Raw genomic sequence first — 15,030 nt, 5'->3', positions numbered from 1 at the left:
TTGAAGTATTACTTGGAAATCTTGAACCTGTGGTTCTTAAAATAAACTAAGAAAATATATTTTTCTATACAAAAACCTATTGCCTGGAATTGTCTCTGAGTTTGTGTTCCTCATTTATTGCCTGTGTGTGTACAACAAATGCTTAACACTACTCCTTTGATAAGCCTACTGCTCGACCACACTACCACAAAATAGAGCATTAGAATTCTCTTTTTGCCACTATCTTACCTCTAAGGGGAACCCTTGGACTCTGTGCATACTATTTCTTATTTTGAAATAGTGCATACAGAGCCAACTTCCTACAGTGCATCTCAGATTTATACCAAACAGATTATAAAAGTTAGTTTAATCATTTATGATCTAGGACAAACAATAATCTGCCCACATTTCTAATTCAGCGTCTAATACTCCCATCTTTGTATTTAGAAGACCATATGCTGCTGGTTTTCTTATTTGTTCATACAAACCCCACAACTTATACCTAATGCTACATAATTTCTCTTGATTGTAAGATTACGTGTCCAATTAATAGGTAGGTCACTGATAATCTCCTCATGTGTGTCCTTGAACGTAGAAATAGAGGCAAGAGAGCATAGGACTGATACATACTTCTCAATAGTGCTCATTTGACCTTAGGAAGAAATACCTCCCTACCACAAAGGATGCAAGTGCATGTAGCATCATCATGTATTCTTTGATGCATTGCATAACAATTAGGCAGACCAAGTATCCTTAATACTTTAAAGCATCATTGCAGCTCAGGTATTGTACTTCCTGGTGTTGGTGAGGTGAATGGTAATATTTTTTCAGTCTCTCAATCTACTCCTTGTCTGGGTATATTTATGGAATGTGCAGATTCACTGCCAGCTCCCAGACTGGGCTCAATATTTTCTACCCGTCTATGGCTTGTTGGTGTGAACCCAACTGTGGTTGTGATCTGTAACAATCAAGTCAAGGTGAAGATCAGACTACTTTACTACTTCTGCTAATCCTGGCTTTTTTGTTCATCCAGCCATAACTTTGTTTCCGGTCAGCATTCCAAATTGTCATGTGGAGATCAAATCCCTTTCAACGTGAAAATTGCTGTAATACAGACAGAGAAGAAGTTGGCAAACCGACTTTATGCATAGTTGCTACACATGTTGGGAAGCAAACCTCCAGAATCCCAGTCGGATAAAAGCTGAACTATACAGAATATTTATGCTGTTTTCATCTTTAACATTCCACAGTACTTGCCCTTGGTGGAATTTTTTTATTTTGCTTGTTGAACTGGAGGAATGTGGTGACTTTGTGGTAGTCTTTTATTGCGATATTCTGCCAATTGCTGTGTGGTGTATTTTCTTTTTTTCCCGTTTGAGCGATGCAGTGAGACAGGAACACAGTGAGGCTCCAGGAAACAAGCTGGCGAGCAAGATTTAGGTGGAGAAAAGGCGTTTGGCTGCAGCCAACCTGCCATTCTCCTAATCTGGCAGTATGTACTGCCAGCCTGTTGGCAGTACTACTGCCACATTAATACTCACTGCCGTGGTCATAATGACCCCCTTAGAGTACCCCTCATGTGAGTTCTGGTCACTAGGAAACCTTCTGGAGTGATTATCTAACACCAATGGTTTCAGTCAGAGGGCTGCTTCTCAAGTAGATTTTCTACTCAAATGGCAGCAAAATCAACATAAATGCCCCTGTGCTGTTGTGCACCACATGTTGCTGTTAGAACTGATTACTCCCCCCCCCCCCCCAGCATGGAACACAATAATTGCACTAAGTCTCAGAGCTCAAGCAGTGTGACATGTATTTTTTTTTTCCAGCCGTTGACAAACCTCCCTGTAATCTTGTGTTGCTCAGCGGAGTGAAATTCCACATGTTCCATCTTACCCCTTACACTGTACCATTCTACATTAGGTTCCATACATTTAAAGCCATACAACTACAGCAACAGAACTACGTTCTAAGATGTAACATGTACAATTAATAGGACACTCAAATGCCTGGGACTTTTATTCACTCGCTCATTAGCCCCATTCAATTGACTGTGGCTTTTTTTTTTTTTTTAAACAATAGAAGCAGTGCCTAAGCAGTACTGAGCAGGCCTATCTATTGACAGGCAGAAAAGGAGGACAATAGTTTTCTGGGTCTGTGAATGCTTCCATGTCTTTATTGGAAAGTCAGAACTATTATTACAGATCAGGCATTGCTCACCATCTTTGGCAATCTAAGAGCAAAAATGGCACCCTGAACTAAGAAATGAGGCGGCCGCTTAAAGCATTACAAACTGAAAAATTCACTGGCCTGTAAATGACAAAAACCCCTGCTGACTTTGTTTCCAGGTTTCCCATCGCTTACTATGAATTCAAACCATCTCTTGCCCAAGAGTATCCTTAATACATCATTAAACATACTTGCTTGTTTGCGTTGAACAAGAGGACAGGACCCCACTCTCCGTGCAATACTGGATTTCGTTTTATCCAAAGGTGGAAAGACTTCGAGCACATTTACAAAATGCACAGGGACAACCACATGAAAGACCATTTTGGCAGGTACAAAACGGGGTCATTCTTAGGGGAGCTCCCCCCTCATCACTCGCGCTCTTCAAATTCAAGCGGAGAGTCCGGCTTTAGTGTCACAGTATCCTCTGGTTTGTCAAAATGTATAATCCCTTTCCTTTGACTTTGGGGAAAGATAATGCTCAGGAAAAACAGATGTTGGTACTTCCAGAACACATCTGGGATAAAGTAGCAATTGCGTTCTTTAGGTCTATCATAATAAATGGCTTCTCTCGTTTTCCTGGAGCTATGGCTGTCCAGATACTAGAGCCATAATGGTAATACCTGCTGTTAAAGTATTTTCCCCATTTGCCACACGTTCACTGAAGAAACTGGTTAATGGCTGCCCATTGAATAGATGTGAATTCCTTGATTTTTCAGCATTTCAAGGCTTTGAGTACTGGAAGACCTTTGTGGCCCTATTCAAACAGTATGGTCGAGAGGAGTCGTCTCTATCCATTCCAAATTGCCTAGGCTACTCAATCACCCTTATCTGAGATCCTTTGTCAAAACCTGGGGTTAAACACTCCATACAACACCACTGGGCCTCACCTACTGGCTACATTTCAGTAAAAAAACAAGACTAAGATCTCACGCCTTCAAATAAAGCCGAACCATCACTTGTTATGTGACGTGAGATCTTGTGTTACTGCAGAGGACAACATGAAAAGTTCGGACGAGACTTGCTTGGACGTCCAGGAAGCATGTTACATGACCTTAACATCACAAAAATTGACATCGCTGAAGGTCCATAGTAACAGTGTGGCTATTATAACTGTATACTCAAACTAATATAATTTTAAGTTACCACTTATGGTGCTGACTTGATGTTTGAAAGTTCTAGGACATAATAGTTGCCCTGAATTGTAGTGAGCAGGCAAAGAAAATACGCCAGACCTCTGTTAGGAGTTTCTCCTCCTGACAACATTTTGAAAAGAATGCGGTGAAATTGTACATATTTAAAGTACAATTTTCACAAAAATGTGCTAAGATGACGTGCGCTGAAAGGGCACTCATTAAATAGTCAGATCCTTTTGTGGTGTGCCAAGCCAACGAAACGTGATGTTCTGCAGGAGCTTACCCCCTTTGTTTAAAAATGTAGTGTGGGTGCTGCCTTATGTCAAACATTACCTCCATTGTACTAGGCAAGCATTTTGTCATGGATGCCCCCATATTCCATGGGTGGCCCCTTATATACATATATATATATATATATATATATATATATATATATATATATATATATATATATATATATATATATATAAAAAATAAAAAAAAGACCAGTGCCAAAATTTTAATTTGTGCCATCCTTATATAATTGGGGACCCTTATGTCAGGACCAGCCTTTTGCCATGGCTGCCACTGGTGCCCATATCCCAGGTTGTCCACCTTTAGGACAGAATTACCTCCATTGTGCTAGTAATAGCATTCTGTCACTGGATTGAGGAAATTCAATTCATTTGGACAAGTATTTTTTCAAAGCTGCCCCTATATGCCATGAAATACTCTCAGTATTTTACCAAATGTGCCCCTTATTCCAAGGATTATCCTCAGTGTGTTAGTGTTGCAGGTACCAGTGTATTACCATGGCTATCTTTGATACAGTACTTACCTTTTGAAATACCAGGACCAGCGACTAACTTGTAAGCATCACGTCACATTCTCACTCGCATTCATTATCCCTCTTTTTTAAACACCCCCTTACACTCACTCTTATTCAGTCTCACTCACTTGCATTCGCTCTTAACCTCACTCTCACACTTACTATTACTTTTTGAAGGTGCAGTGTTGCGGTAGGATTATCTACCGATGTCGGTGCTGGGCCATTCCCATGCAACCACTCATGAACTGTGGTGCCAATCTATATGTACAAACATTGGTAAACAGAAATTGATGTGTTAAATTCTTGTCTCCTGTAGGCAGGAGTAACGAGGATAAATGTTTTCATTTTGCCTTGTTTTTTCAACTTTCATGTGTGCTGCATTGTAAAGCACACATACAAAGTGATAAAAGCCTTAAAGCAACTTTTTTTTTTTTTTTTTTACTAGAATGGCTCACTTTCAGTACTAAATCTATCCTTCAGAGAACGCACTGCACCATTTTGCTACGGCAAGGGTTTGTGCTTTGGTGCGAGGCTGCCAAAGTGCACCAGTTCATGGGGAGTAAAAACGCATAATATTTTAGTAGATATGGCACATTTTTCTGTCTCCCTTTGATGCACAGTAACTTTGTTGCAATACTGCCTTGGCTGAAAGAATGGTAAATCTAGGCCTCAATCCTACACAGCTCACTCATTCATTACCTCTCACTGACTCTCACATGCTTCCATAGAGACGCGCTTGCTCACACACACTCGTGCTCTCTCACTTAAAAACACTCAACTGCAAGCATGCACATAACATACGTTTTTTAAACCATTTTTACACGCAGGTGCCCGCAAAGGTTCCGTTTCGGCTGGATGTGCTTAATTTTTTTTGTTATTACATTAATAGTGAATAATAAAACAGTTTACTATTTTTATATACAAAAACGACAGAAAATAAGTCATGTGAAACTGCCCATGTGTAATTGGCACTAATGTTGCCGCCTCTGAGGCCAGGGGTCGCACAGACAGTTCCAGGGGTAGCAGCTGTGACCCCTAAGTGCCGTCCATGCCCGCCAGTGTCGTTACAAAGGCGAGAGGGGGCGGTTGTGTTGGGGGGCGGGGGGGGGGGGGGGGGGCGTACGAGCTCCAGGGAGCCCCCTCAGCACAGTATACTGTGCAGGGGCGGCAGGCCCATGACTGGGTCGGGTGGGGGTGGGCCTCCTACAGGTACTTTGATTTGGGGAGGGGGCTCCTCAAGTTTCGTTACGCCACTGATGTTCCCAGCTCATTATTTATCATAGCTCTCCCACGTTCTCCTCAGCCAAACGTTCACTTAATCCCTCCAGAGTCTCTAGTAGTCCTCGCATGGACGTCAAGCCCCCTGAAGTCCCATGATGGACTAATTAAGAAGGTAATGACTTACAGTGGTGCAATACGAGCAAGCACTGATATTAGTACAACAAACACGCTTCATAAAGTCGTCCTTCTCATCTGTTTCCTGTGTCGGATTCTCTGTTGGGATCACCGCTTGCAGTATTCCTCGGCGCGTAAAGACGCAGATTTCTGGTCTCGCTTTGAGCTGATGCCCCTTGAATCTATCTTGTAAAATAAATAGACTTAAGGTTAATTATTGTAAGGTTCCTCTGGGGTTCGCGTTAAGAAAGCAAGATGAAAGGACAGTCCAAGAATGGAGCTAAGATTGCAGATGTTTCCCTCAGGGACACAACGGGGGCTTCGGGGTCACTGTGGACGTGCTGAGTCGTTAGTACACGTGATGTGGATGCGCCTGGCTGCGGACGACAGCACTGATGTTAGAAAAAAACATATGTATGAAAAAGCGTGGCAACGTAAATGTCGGAAAACTGAAATTTGTTTCAAAACCCATTCGACGTTCTGATGTAACATACCACTTTGTGTGTATGCATGCAGACAACTGTAGCGCATCTGCCCTCGCTCTGTCGTCTTTCATTGGGCATGGTGACCCGTGGCATAAAATCAGAGTTCTCGGAGATTTCATAGCAATTTGCAAAGCCATTTTTTTATAGAGAAATATTCGTATTTTTAGTGCAAGCCGCCTCAACAAAGGCACTGGGCGAGGTTACCAACCATCGTGTAAGCAGCTATGGGTATGGGGACAGCGATTTCTTCTAAGTATCAGTAGTTTGAAGGGGTGCATTTCTACAACTAGGCTGCCATCAGTGGTACAATGTAGGTCACCAAACTTTTATTTTATTTTTATACTGCGTATTCATTCATCCAAGTATGCAGGAAGAAGAGCCGCTCAAAAAGGTTTTCCACGCAACAACAAAGAATGGCAAATCGTGCAAAATTTGGGATGGTTACAAAACCTACACAGCATGGTCACAGCAGGTGAAGGTTTGGTGAACAAACAGTGCTTATAAAAAGAACAATCTGGACAGTGCAGAAGCACCTTTGAAAAAAATTCAACCCTGTGATTGTCTATCTGTTTGGGGTACCTGGCCCCAGGCCATTTGGCTCCTGCAGTCCTTTCCGTGAGGCAGCTGGGTCGTAGCAAGACATGTCCTTCAACCCTTACTCACCAGAGTCCCAAAGGTGAGTCGTCACCACCTTGGACTCCTGTCGATTCAGAGATCCCCGTTTAACAGGAGCAATTTAAGGGCCATTACCCTGCACATTGTGGTAAGATAAGTCCTCGTTTTAGTACCTCTGCATCTTCAATTTCAGGCTTTATTTATTTGGTGTAGGCTGCTTTTCGTGGGTTGGGCCCACACACAGTGTCCGTAATGACCTATAGGTGTCTCCAATATAAGGGGGTAGATTTGGTTATAGCCAAGGTCTTTCAAAAACCCTTTGGTTGGCCTATGTAGTTTGCCCACAATGTAACACCCAATCGAGCCAAAACACTGATTTCTGTATAGGTGCTGATATTTTGAGCCTTCGGTAGCTGGCATAGAAATGGTGCTACCATTTATTGGCGTGGTAGTCTTCATCGCCAATCTTTTTAAGTCTTGTGGGGCAATGGGGGAGAACTGTTTGCTCCACTGGAAGTTCTGTTTCCTCCACTGGATGTCTTCACTTATGCATATCAGAGGTGGTGTAGCCTTTGTACCTCACTGCCTTATGTGCATATTCAATAGCTTGCTTGGAAGGAGGGAGGTATGACCTCCTTCCTGCCTAAGCCTTTGTTCCGGAGTCCTGGAAGTGTTCACACTGCCTGGCAGGAGGTCAGAATATTGTCTTGACAACAGCAGGCACAGGAAAGCGTGGGCTGGTTAGCCAGAGCACAGGGAAACGTGGGCAACCTCTAAGGTTGCCACCTGGGTGCATGCCATGTTACCCAGGGCACAAGATTTATGTCGGGGGTGAGAAGGCATGTTGTTTGATACCAAACATTATATAATTTAGTGGGACCATTATGGAGCTGCCAATCTCAAGGGTGCCCTCTTTGGTAGTCCATTATCTTATACCCTGTTAACACTTAAAATGGTTTCCAATGGGGAACGTCACTAAAGGGACATATAGGCTTGCACTTAGATGTCCACACCTTTCATGCAATGCACCCTGCCCCCTGGGCTGAGGAGGCTCACTTTAGGGGGTGCCTGGCATAGATTATAGGCTGTGTACTGGCCTGTGCCACACATGGTGAGGGCACAGTCGAGTTTGAACAGTTTGCACCGCTCCAGCAGTCTGCAATGGCAGGCCCTGCTGTTAGTAGTTTGGGTCACCCGGGGGGGGGGGGGGGGCATAAAATCATGCTGCAGCCCTGGGGACCACTTTGCCACCTATGCCCTGGGTACCCCTGGTACCACATAATAGGGACTTACAAGGGGTAAAGTATTTGCCAATTTGGGATTACCAAGTCGAACATGACAGTTTTGGGAGAGAGCACAGACACTTGGCTCTGGACAGCAGACTCCAGTGCTCTATCAGAATAATAAAAATCAGCTTGTGGGGTAAAAAGTAGGGGGATGACCATACACAAAGGGGCACTTACCTACACTTACTTCCAGCGCCAATGCAGAAAAGCAGTGGTAAGACTTAAGTCTCATGCTGAATGTTTTTCTTACCCAGATGCGTCTCTTGTAGAAAAATCACTTGTTTGTTTTATTCTTCTATGGGTCCACATTCTGTGCTGTTTTTTTGGGTGAGTTTAGGCTCTTGACATTAAGGGAAATATTTTTTTTAATTTTCTCTCTTCTAACTTTCTTGTACTAACACGTCATTAAAACAGATAAACACGCCAGTGTGGCCAAATAGTAACCACCATTTAAGTGTCCTAGAAGAGTGGTATTTGCATTCAGTCTTGTTACCCATTAACTTTTTTTACTTTCCAAAATCAGTTTGTGGTATACGGCTATCGAGGATTGCCGCACAGCCATAGTCAAAGCCATATTTTCACTAAACTGAAACCCCTTTGTCTGCAAGTGGTGGCATACCTTCCCCACCTTACATTTCTATTAACTAATGATCAGAGTGAGTCTCTATACCACCATTGCAGTGTACCCTATCATATTGTATTGTATTGTATTGTAATCGTATTTATATAGCGCTTACTACCCCTGACGAGGCGTCGAAGCGCTATTCGATGAGTAGAACGCTACTCTGGAACCCAACAAGAATTAGTGATGGATTAGTATCGCTAAATAATGAGTACAGTTTTAGTATTATTATGAGTTAATTTGAGCCGCGGATATGAGAGTTTGTAAGTTAGATAGCATTTTTTTAAATGTATATATTGCACAATTGCTTAAACCCCTCCCACCCCCCAACCACTAGAATGGAAACGAGACCGAGAGTGAAGATGAAACACCATTTCCACACAAAACCAGAAGAAAGAAAAGTGAACAGAGTGAAAACGTTTGCATAGTTTCGAAACTATTGAATAGTGCTTAATTTCACAATGTAACTTGGCAGATTGTTCCATAATTGTGGCGTCCAAGATCCAAAAGGGTCCTTTCGAATTACTGTATTTTATTGCGACTTGAAGGCATACGCTGATGTGATCTGCACAAGTATTTTGTGGTTTCATTTTCTGCATCTCGGAGTCTTTGGTCTTGCCTTCTGTCACTGCTTCTCTCTGCTGCCCCAATGTAATATGTGGCAATTCCAGCTTATCCTCTTGAATGGTCAGTTGTGTTGGACTTCTTCAGTTGTTGCTATAGACATATCCTTACCTCGACATTTATGGGACCTAGCTGGGCTTTTGCAAAGATCCTTTCTTTTGCACGGGTCACAGTAATAACAGCTGTTTACAGTTCTAGTCTTCCCTCCAGGTATGTGGGCTGCTGGCTCCTTTTCTAGAGTTTACTTCTGCATGATTAACTCCTGCACTCCCGTCCACAGCGAGCAGGCTTATTCCTTTAAGGTAGGCAGGAAAGCACTTCTAGCAGGATGCAGGACTTCAGGTACCAACAATAGTGGTGCTGTTTATTGGAGATTCTAACCCTGAAGTTCAGTTGTCCTTCCAACTACACTGGTATGTGATTCCTCTCTAAAGTTAGAGTTCCTGAAACATATTCACAGCACCTTCTGGGTATTTATAAACAAGGTATCAAGTCATCTACTGTTCAAAATTTGGGGTCCCTCCTAATTGGGCATTGCATGCACACTGTAAACCCCGAGGGATATTTTCCGGCAGGTCTCATGCTTCTGATTATTGGACACAGACCTGCCACATCCATTGTCGAACACCTGTAGGCAAGAATAGGTGGAGCTAGCATTCTGGCATAGGAAGGAAGAAGGGATGGGGGGTTTTCTAGATCCTCCTCCCAGGTTTAACAAAGGACCCGTCAGTATCACCCAATTGACCTCCATTTGAGCTGCACTTAGCCTATTAGGCACAAACTCCACACTAATCCTGCCTCGTCAGTACGAATGTCTTGTGCACCAACTACTCACGTCCCCCACACATGGTCCCAGTTAAGTAGACGAGCAGAGCCTTTTAAACCAGGGACAGTAGCCTTCCCCTGTTTAAAAGGCCTTGAAGGTCCCCCCTCTCTTCTGGTGGTAGCCTCTGACTCTCAGTCAAGCGATTAATCCGTTTTCAAATAGTTAGCTTTTTGGAGCCAGCTCAGATGCTTATGCAGTGGTGGGTGTTGTGGAAGCTTTTTATGTTTTATCTTGGTATCCTCAGTGTGCCAACCTCGTCACTGGAGCTTGCAGGAATCTATGATGGTGAGTCTCCTGCCTCTTAGCTTTGTCTGTAGCCATCTTCGTAATCTTGTCAGGCAGTATCAAAGGGTGTTACTGTGAACAAGATGGTGGCCTGTCCTTTGTTACTAACCCTCCCCTGCTTGATCTATTGCCTGGTGCAGCGCTCAGTGTTCCCCTGTGTCTGTTCGGGAAGTGCTCTAGACTTCTTGCCACACCAGCCCTCTCTACCGTAGTAGACACTGGCTCCACGGCTGAGCTGCTTGTAGTGCAATGAATCTGCATCTTCACATCCTGATCAGGGACTAAGCACACTGTAGCTAGTTGTGCAGGTTTGCTGTCTGTTTGTTCCCACAGCTTTACGACCTGGTTTCGTTCCTTACCTGAGGAAACGTGGCTCTCTCCAGTGGGGAGTCTGAAAATGTCAGTGCCTGACAGTTGTAACAGCTCCCTACCATGATATGCAGTATTGTGCTCAGTTGTGGGAGATCCGTTGTGGCCTCAGTTCTATGGCCGCTCAGTAAAGACGTGTTGCTACTGTCTTCGCTATGCTAAGTGGCTTGGCACTGACAAAAGTACTTTCTCATCGGCTCCGCTAGAAATCCTATTAACTTCTGGTGAGGTAAGTGAGTATCCTGAGGTGTCAGTGTGAAGGTCCAGTTGGTGCCACACTCAGTGGGTGGGACAGAGCTCCATGGCCCCACTCCTTGTCAGCTGCAATCTTGATTGGAAGTTTCCAGTATTTGTTTTTTTTGTAAGTCTGTTGTTAGTGTTCTTCAAAGTGTATTGTTTCAGCACAGTTAATTTATAGTCAAACTTTTCTCACATTTATTTCATAAGTGTTCCTGAGAAGTGAAAAAAGACAAATCTGTCAAGTTCAAACAGCTTGTTGACTTACAACCTCGTTTTATAAATGTACAGTCCTCGAAGGACCAGGCTTGCTGTGGTTCTTTGCACCTAATGCATATTGCACACTTGGGGTCTGAGCTATGATTGAGATTAGGTCAGAACTTCTGAAGTTGCAGACTGAAGAGTGTCTTGTTGGGTTGCTAATCTGCCATTGCTTCACCTGCTTCCATTATTAGCTGCAACAACTAACCCTTTTCTTGTTGACTTTGCAGATATGGTCTTCAGTGAGAAGTGACCTCCGGACCGTGGTCTAATAATGGCAAGAGGGCTCATAGTTGGTCATTATGAATAACTGTATGCCGTCCTTACCACCCCTCGCCTAGCCTGGAAATTTAAGACATTAGACTGTTACATGGGCACTGATGCCCCCAGCTTTGGAGGTTTTGACCAGCTGTGTATGACACAGAAACGAACAGATCATTCTGGCCATCACCCACATCTTAGAAACTAAAGAGGATTTCATGACATTGCTCCTAAATCATGAATGCAGAGGTCTCCCTGCCTTCTGTTATACCAGTTACATAGTATTTTTAAACCACCAAACATGTTTCTGGATGTTGATAACTCTTCTGACAAAACTATTTAAGAGACTGTGGATATTATGTTATAATTTTAGTCGCATACAAAAATGCTATACATTTCTTTGGGACGCGAATCAGCAATATCAGTCCATCTCAAATGTACTGAGAAATAGTTTTTAAATTTCCATGTCAGTCGATCACTTTGATAAATATAATATTTGGTTAAGTTGTCAGGGAAAAATCAAAACTTAGGTGTTTAGGCTTAAGGTTAGAAAATGCTAGTCTTTGGAAATAAAGCTGGAATAATAATGGAAGAAATTCAAGAAATCAAGCATGTATGAAATGGAAAACGATATCCAGAGTGTACATGTCTTGAAGTAATCCGATAACAACTACTAAGCAGATCCTTCAAGTGCTGCTATGAAAAAAAAAAAAAGTTTTTTCATCTGCTATTGTAATTTTGATTATTTTGATTCTCCAATAACCTTACAAATGCCTGTTAATTTGAATCGTACAGTCTTTCCCAAGGTTTATATTTTTAAAATGTAAATATAATGCTGCACTTTATAAGAAAAATTTGCATTTATATAGAGAAGTTTACCTTACAGAGAATAAGATGTTATACGATGTTTCTGGGATGCTTGTAGATGAAAATGTATGTATTGCAGGGTATTTGAATACTGGTTTTTTTTTTAACGTTGTTTTTGTTTTTAACTTTGCTCTTTTTTTTTGGATTTCCTATTGTTTGACATTATCGTTTCTCACACTCTGGTGGTGTGTGCTCATTATGCTTTCTAGCCTGATTAATGTAGAGCAATGATACGGTGTGACATTGAGATATGAGTGCAATAAGAGTTGACACAATAGGTATCTTTGAAATGACCACATTGGGGACCAGAACAGTAGGCATGTCAGAAATTACATCAGTTTCTGAGAACTCCATATTCTCAGATGGCCTCCTCAACTAGTGGCATTTGTGAACATTGAAATGACTTCGCTCGGGTAAGACAGTTCAAGATTTTCAGATAGGTTTATATTGCATTAAAACAAAGAATCCTAGATGTGAATCTATATAAAGTGAAACAGTTCACCTCTTCATATGAAGGCAATCGCAGATTCTTGGATAGCACACTACACAATGAGACAAATAATTCCCACATGCACTCATCAGACTACAACAAGGATTGTTATTTTTTTTGTTAATGAAACCAAGATTCTCATACATGCCCATACTCTCAGATTGGCCTTTTTGGCAATCAGAAGATTGTCTAACAGTTTTATTCAGTGTGTTTAAAGTAGAAATGTTAGTGGCATCATCGGACCAAGATGTGAAAAGTCTTGGACAATGTGTTCGCTAGTATACTTAGAGTAGGTAAATACATCTCGTTATCTTAGGATTCAAACACTCACCAAGGTGTGTGGCCAGCATGACCCGAATCGTAGCTGCTATCTTGGTAAAGAAACTCCTCATTTTGAGCTCCTCACCCAATGTAACCTGTTTACCCAGATATCCTACGCAATCAAAACAGGTCATAAATAGCATAATGATATTCGTCTTCAAAGGACTTTGCTTGAGACTGTGTTGCCTGACTAGAAAATGACACCATCAACCCCTCTGCCCCATAGTAGAATCTGTTTCTTTAACCCAAGCTGTACTTCGTGAGTCTTGCAAACCTGGCACTGCATGGTGGCACATCAGTCCTGTTGAAAGTACCAACAGTGCACATTTTTATTAACAGACAAGGGAACAAACACAAATAATCAGTGTCTCTACCCTTTTTCCCTTACTGCCAATCAGTCATCTTACACTTTTAGAAGTGTTTACATGTGTAGTTAAGAACACATACGCATCTATCAATATTTAAATGTGGTGACTTTCTACAAAGCAGACACGTTTTTGTATGTGAACAAGGGATATGACTAGAAAAAAAAGATGTCAATGAAATACTAAGAACCTATGATTTTCACGAGTTTTCAAGTTTTATAAGACAATAAAATCTATTTGATGCAAAATCTTCTTAAGGCAATATGTGTGGTGTTTGCTTATAAAGTGAAAACATGTTTTGTCCGCGTGGAGGATGATGATTTCCTGGGTTTTAAAAGTTCTCTATGGCCCTGAAGCTGCTATGTATAGAAATATATCAACAGAAATGAAGCAACCCAATCACCAAGTCAGGACCAGAAAATGAAATCATATGAAAAAGAAAGGATTGTCCCAAAGGCAAACGTAGTTAACAAATTTGATGTAAAGAGACAGAGGAAATGAACAACCCCTGGGTATCAGTATTCAAATGTAAATATTGACATTTTTGTGGTATCTCTACAGACCGATTTAGCTGTCTGCCTGGGATAAACACTGCATACCTAGGGTTGTAGCTTGGTCAGATTGGTTGGGGGGTGGGGAGGGGGGAGAGGGGCGAGCTTCAGATTTCATTACAAGACAGGAGGCTACCATTATGCAATAACCTTTTATTGCTTCCCCAACATGCAGCCCTTAAAAGAATAATACATCATAAAGCTTTAGAATATCCAGGGCATGCAGTCATCATTCTCTCTCATTGGCAGCTCCATAACAGATAAGTACTTTTGCTAATTCATTTTTATTAAGTTCAGAGCTGGTTTTTAAGATAGCGCGGGGCTGCCCTTCCAATTTATGGTTAGGCTTGGTAATTAGTAGAGAGCTGAATATAAATGTTATCTTTTTAATTTGGCTGTTTAATATGTTTTGTTTAGTACCTCTTGTGGCTCAGGGACCCAGTCTATAACACCCGGCTTCATGGCCTTTGATCAGCTTCTTCACTGATAGCCAAACTGTTTCTTGCTTTTATGTGGAGTATCCAGTTTAAACGTAAGCAATCACCGTCCCTCCGAGGTGCTCCCGCTCGAAGTAAGCACCCCTTTGCTTCCCCCTGCTCAGTGGCGGTTTCTCTTCAAGGGCGTCGGGGCTCCGACCCCCTTTACATTCTCAGTGAAAAATAATGCATCGCAGCAAAGCTGAAACTGCTTCGTTAAAACAACTTGTGAACACAGTGTATTTACATGTTGAATTATCTTTGAGGCTGCTCTACACTACGAACTGACCTGACCGTACTCGTTGCAGTGATGACAGTGGAGTGACGCTTTCCTGGGCAGGCACAAAGTCCAGAGAATTTTGCTGAAATGACAATCTCACAGCCCTGAGGCCTGTGAGGTAATCAACTCGGCAAAGACACTGCATCAAGGTTCAGTCTCCACCCCCTGATGACGTGGAGGCAGAGTTAGCCCTGGGCGTTTCAGATTCAAGCCCTGCAGCTCTCGGCCTCCACGTCAATCAGTGAGAGGAGACCATTGTCACCACACC

At 42.3% G+C, this 15,030-nt stretch overlaps 1 long non-coding RNA gene across 2 annotated transcripts in view; it reads left to right on the top strand.

Moving 5' to 3' along the window:
* LOC138285148 (uncharacterized) overlaps positions 1-13,707 on the top strand; it is a 39,140-nt gene extending 25,433 nt beyond the window's left edge. For both annotated transcript variants that reach the window (XR_011201527.1, XR_011201526.1), the window contains exon 2: positions 11,382-13,707. This is a non-coding gene — a long non-coding RNA (uncharacterized lncRNA). The remainder of the gene's footprint in view (positions 1-11,381) is intronic.
* Positions 13,708-15,030: the final 1,323 nt, after the last annotated feature.

The sequence above is a fragment of the Pleurodeles waltl genome, chromosome 3_1 (genome assembly GCF_031143425.1).
Source record: "Pleurodeles waltl isolate 20211129_DDA chromosome 3_1, aPleWal1.hap1.20221129, whole genome shotgun sequence".
NCBI classification, from domain to species: domain Eukaryota; kingdom Metazoa; phylum Chordata; class Amphibia; order Caudata; family Salamandridae; genus Pleurodeles; species Pleurodeles waltl.
The sequence above is the reverse complement of the archived record's forward strand: the minus strand, read 5'-3'. Positions and strand labels throughout refer to the sequence as shown.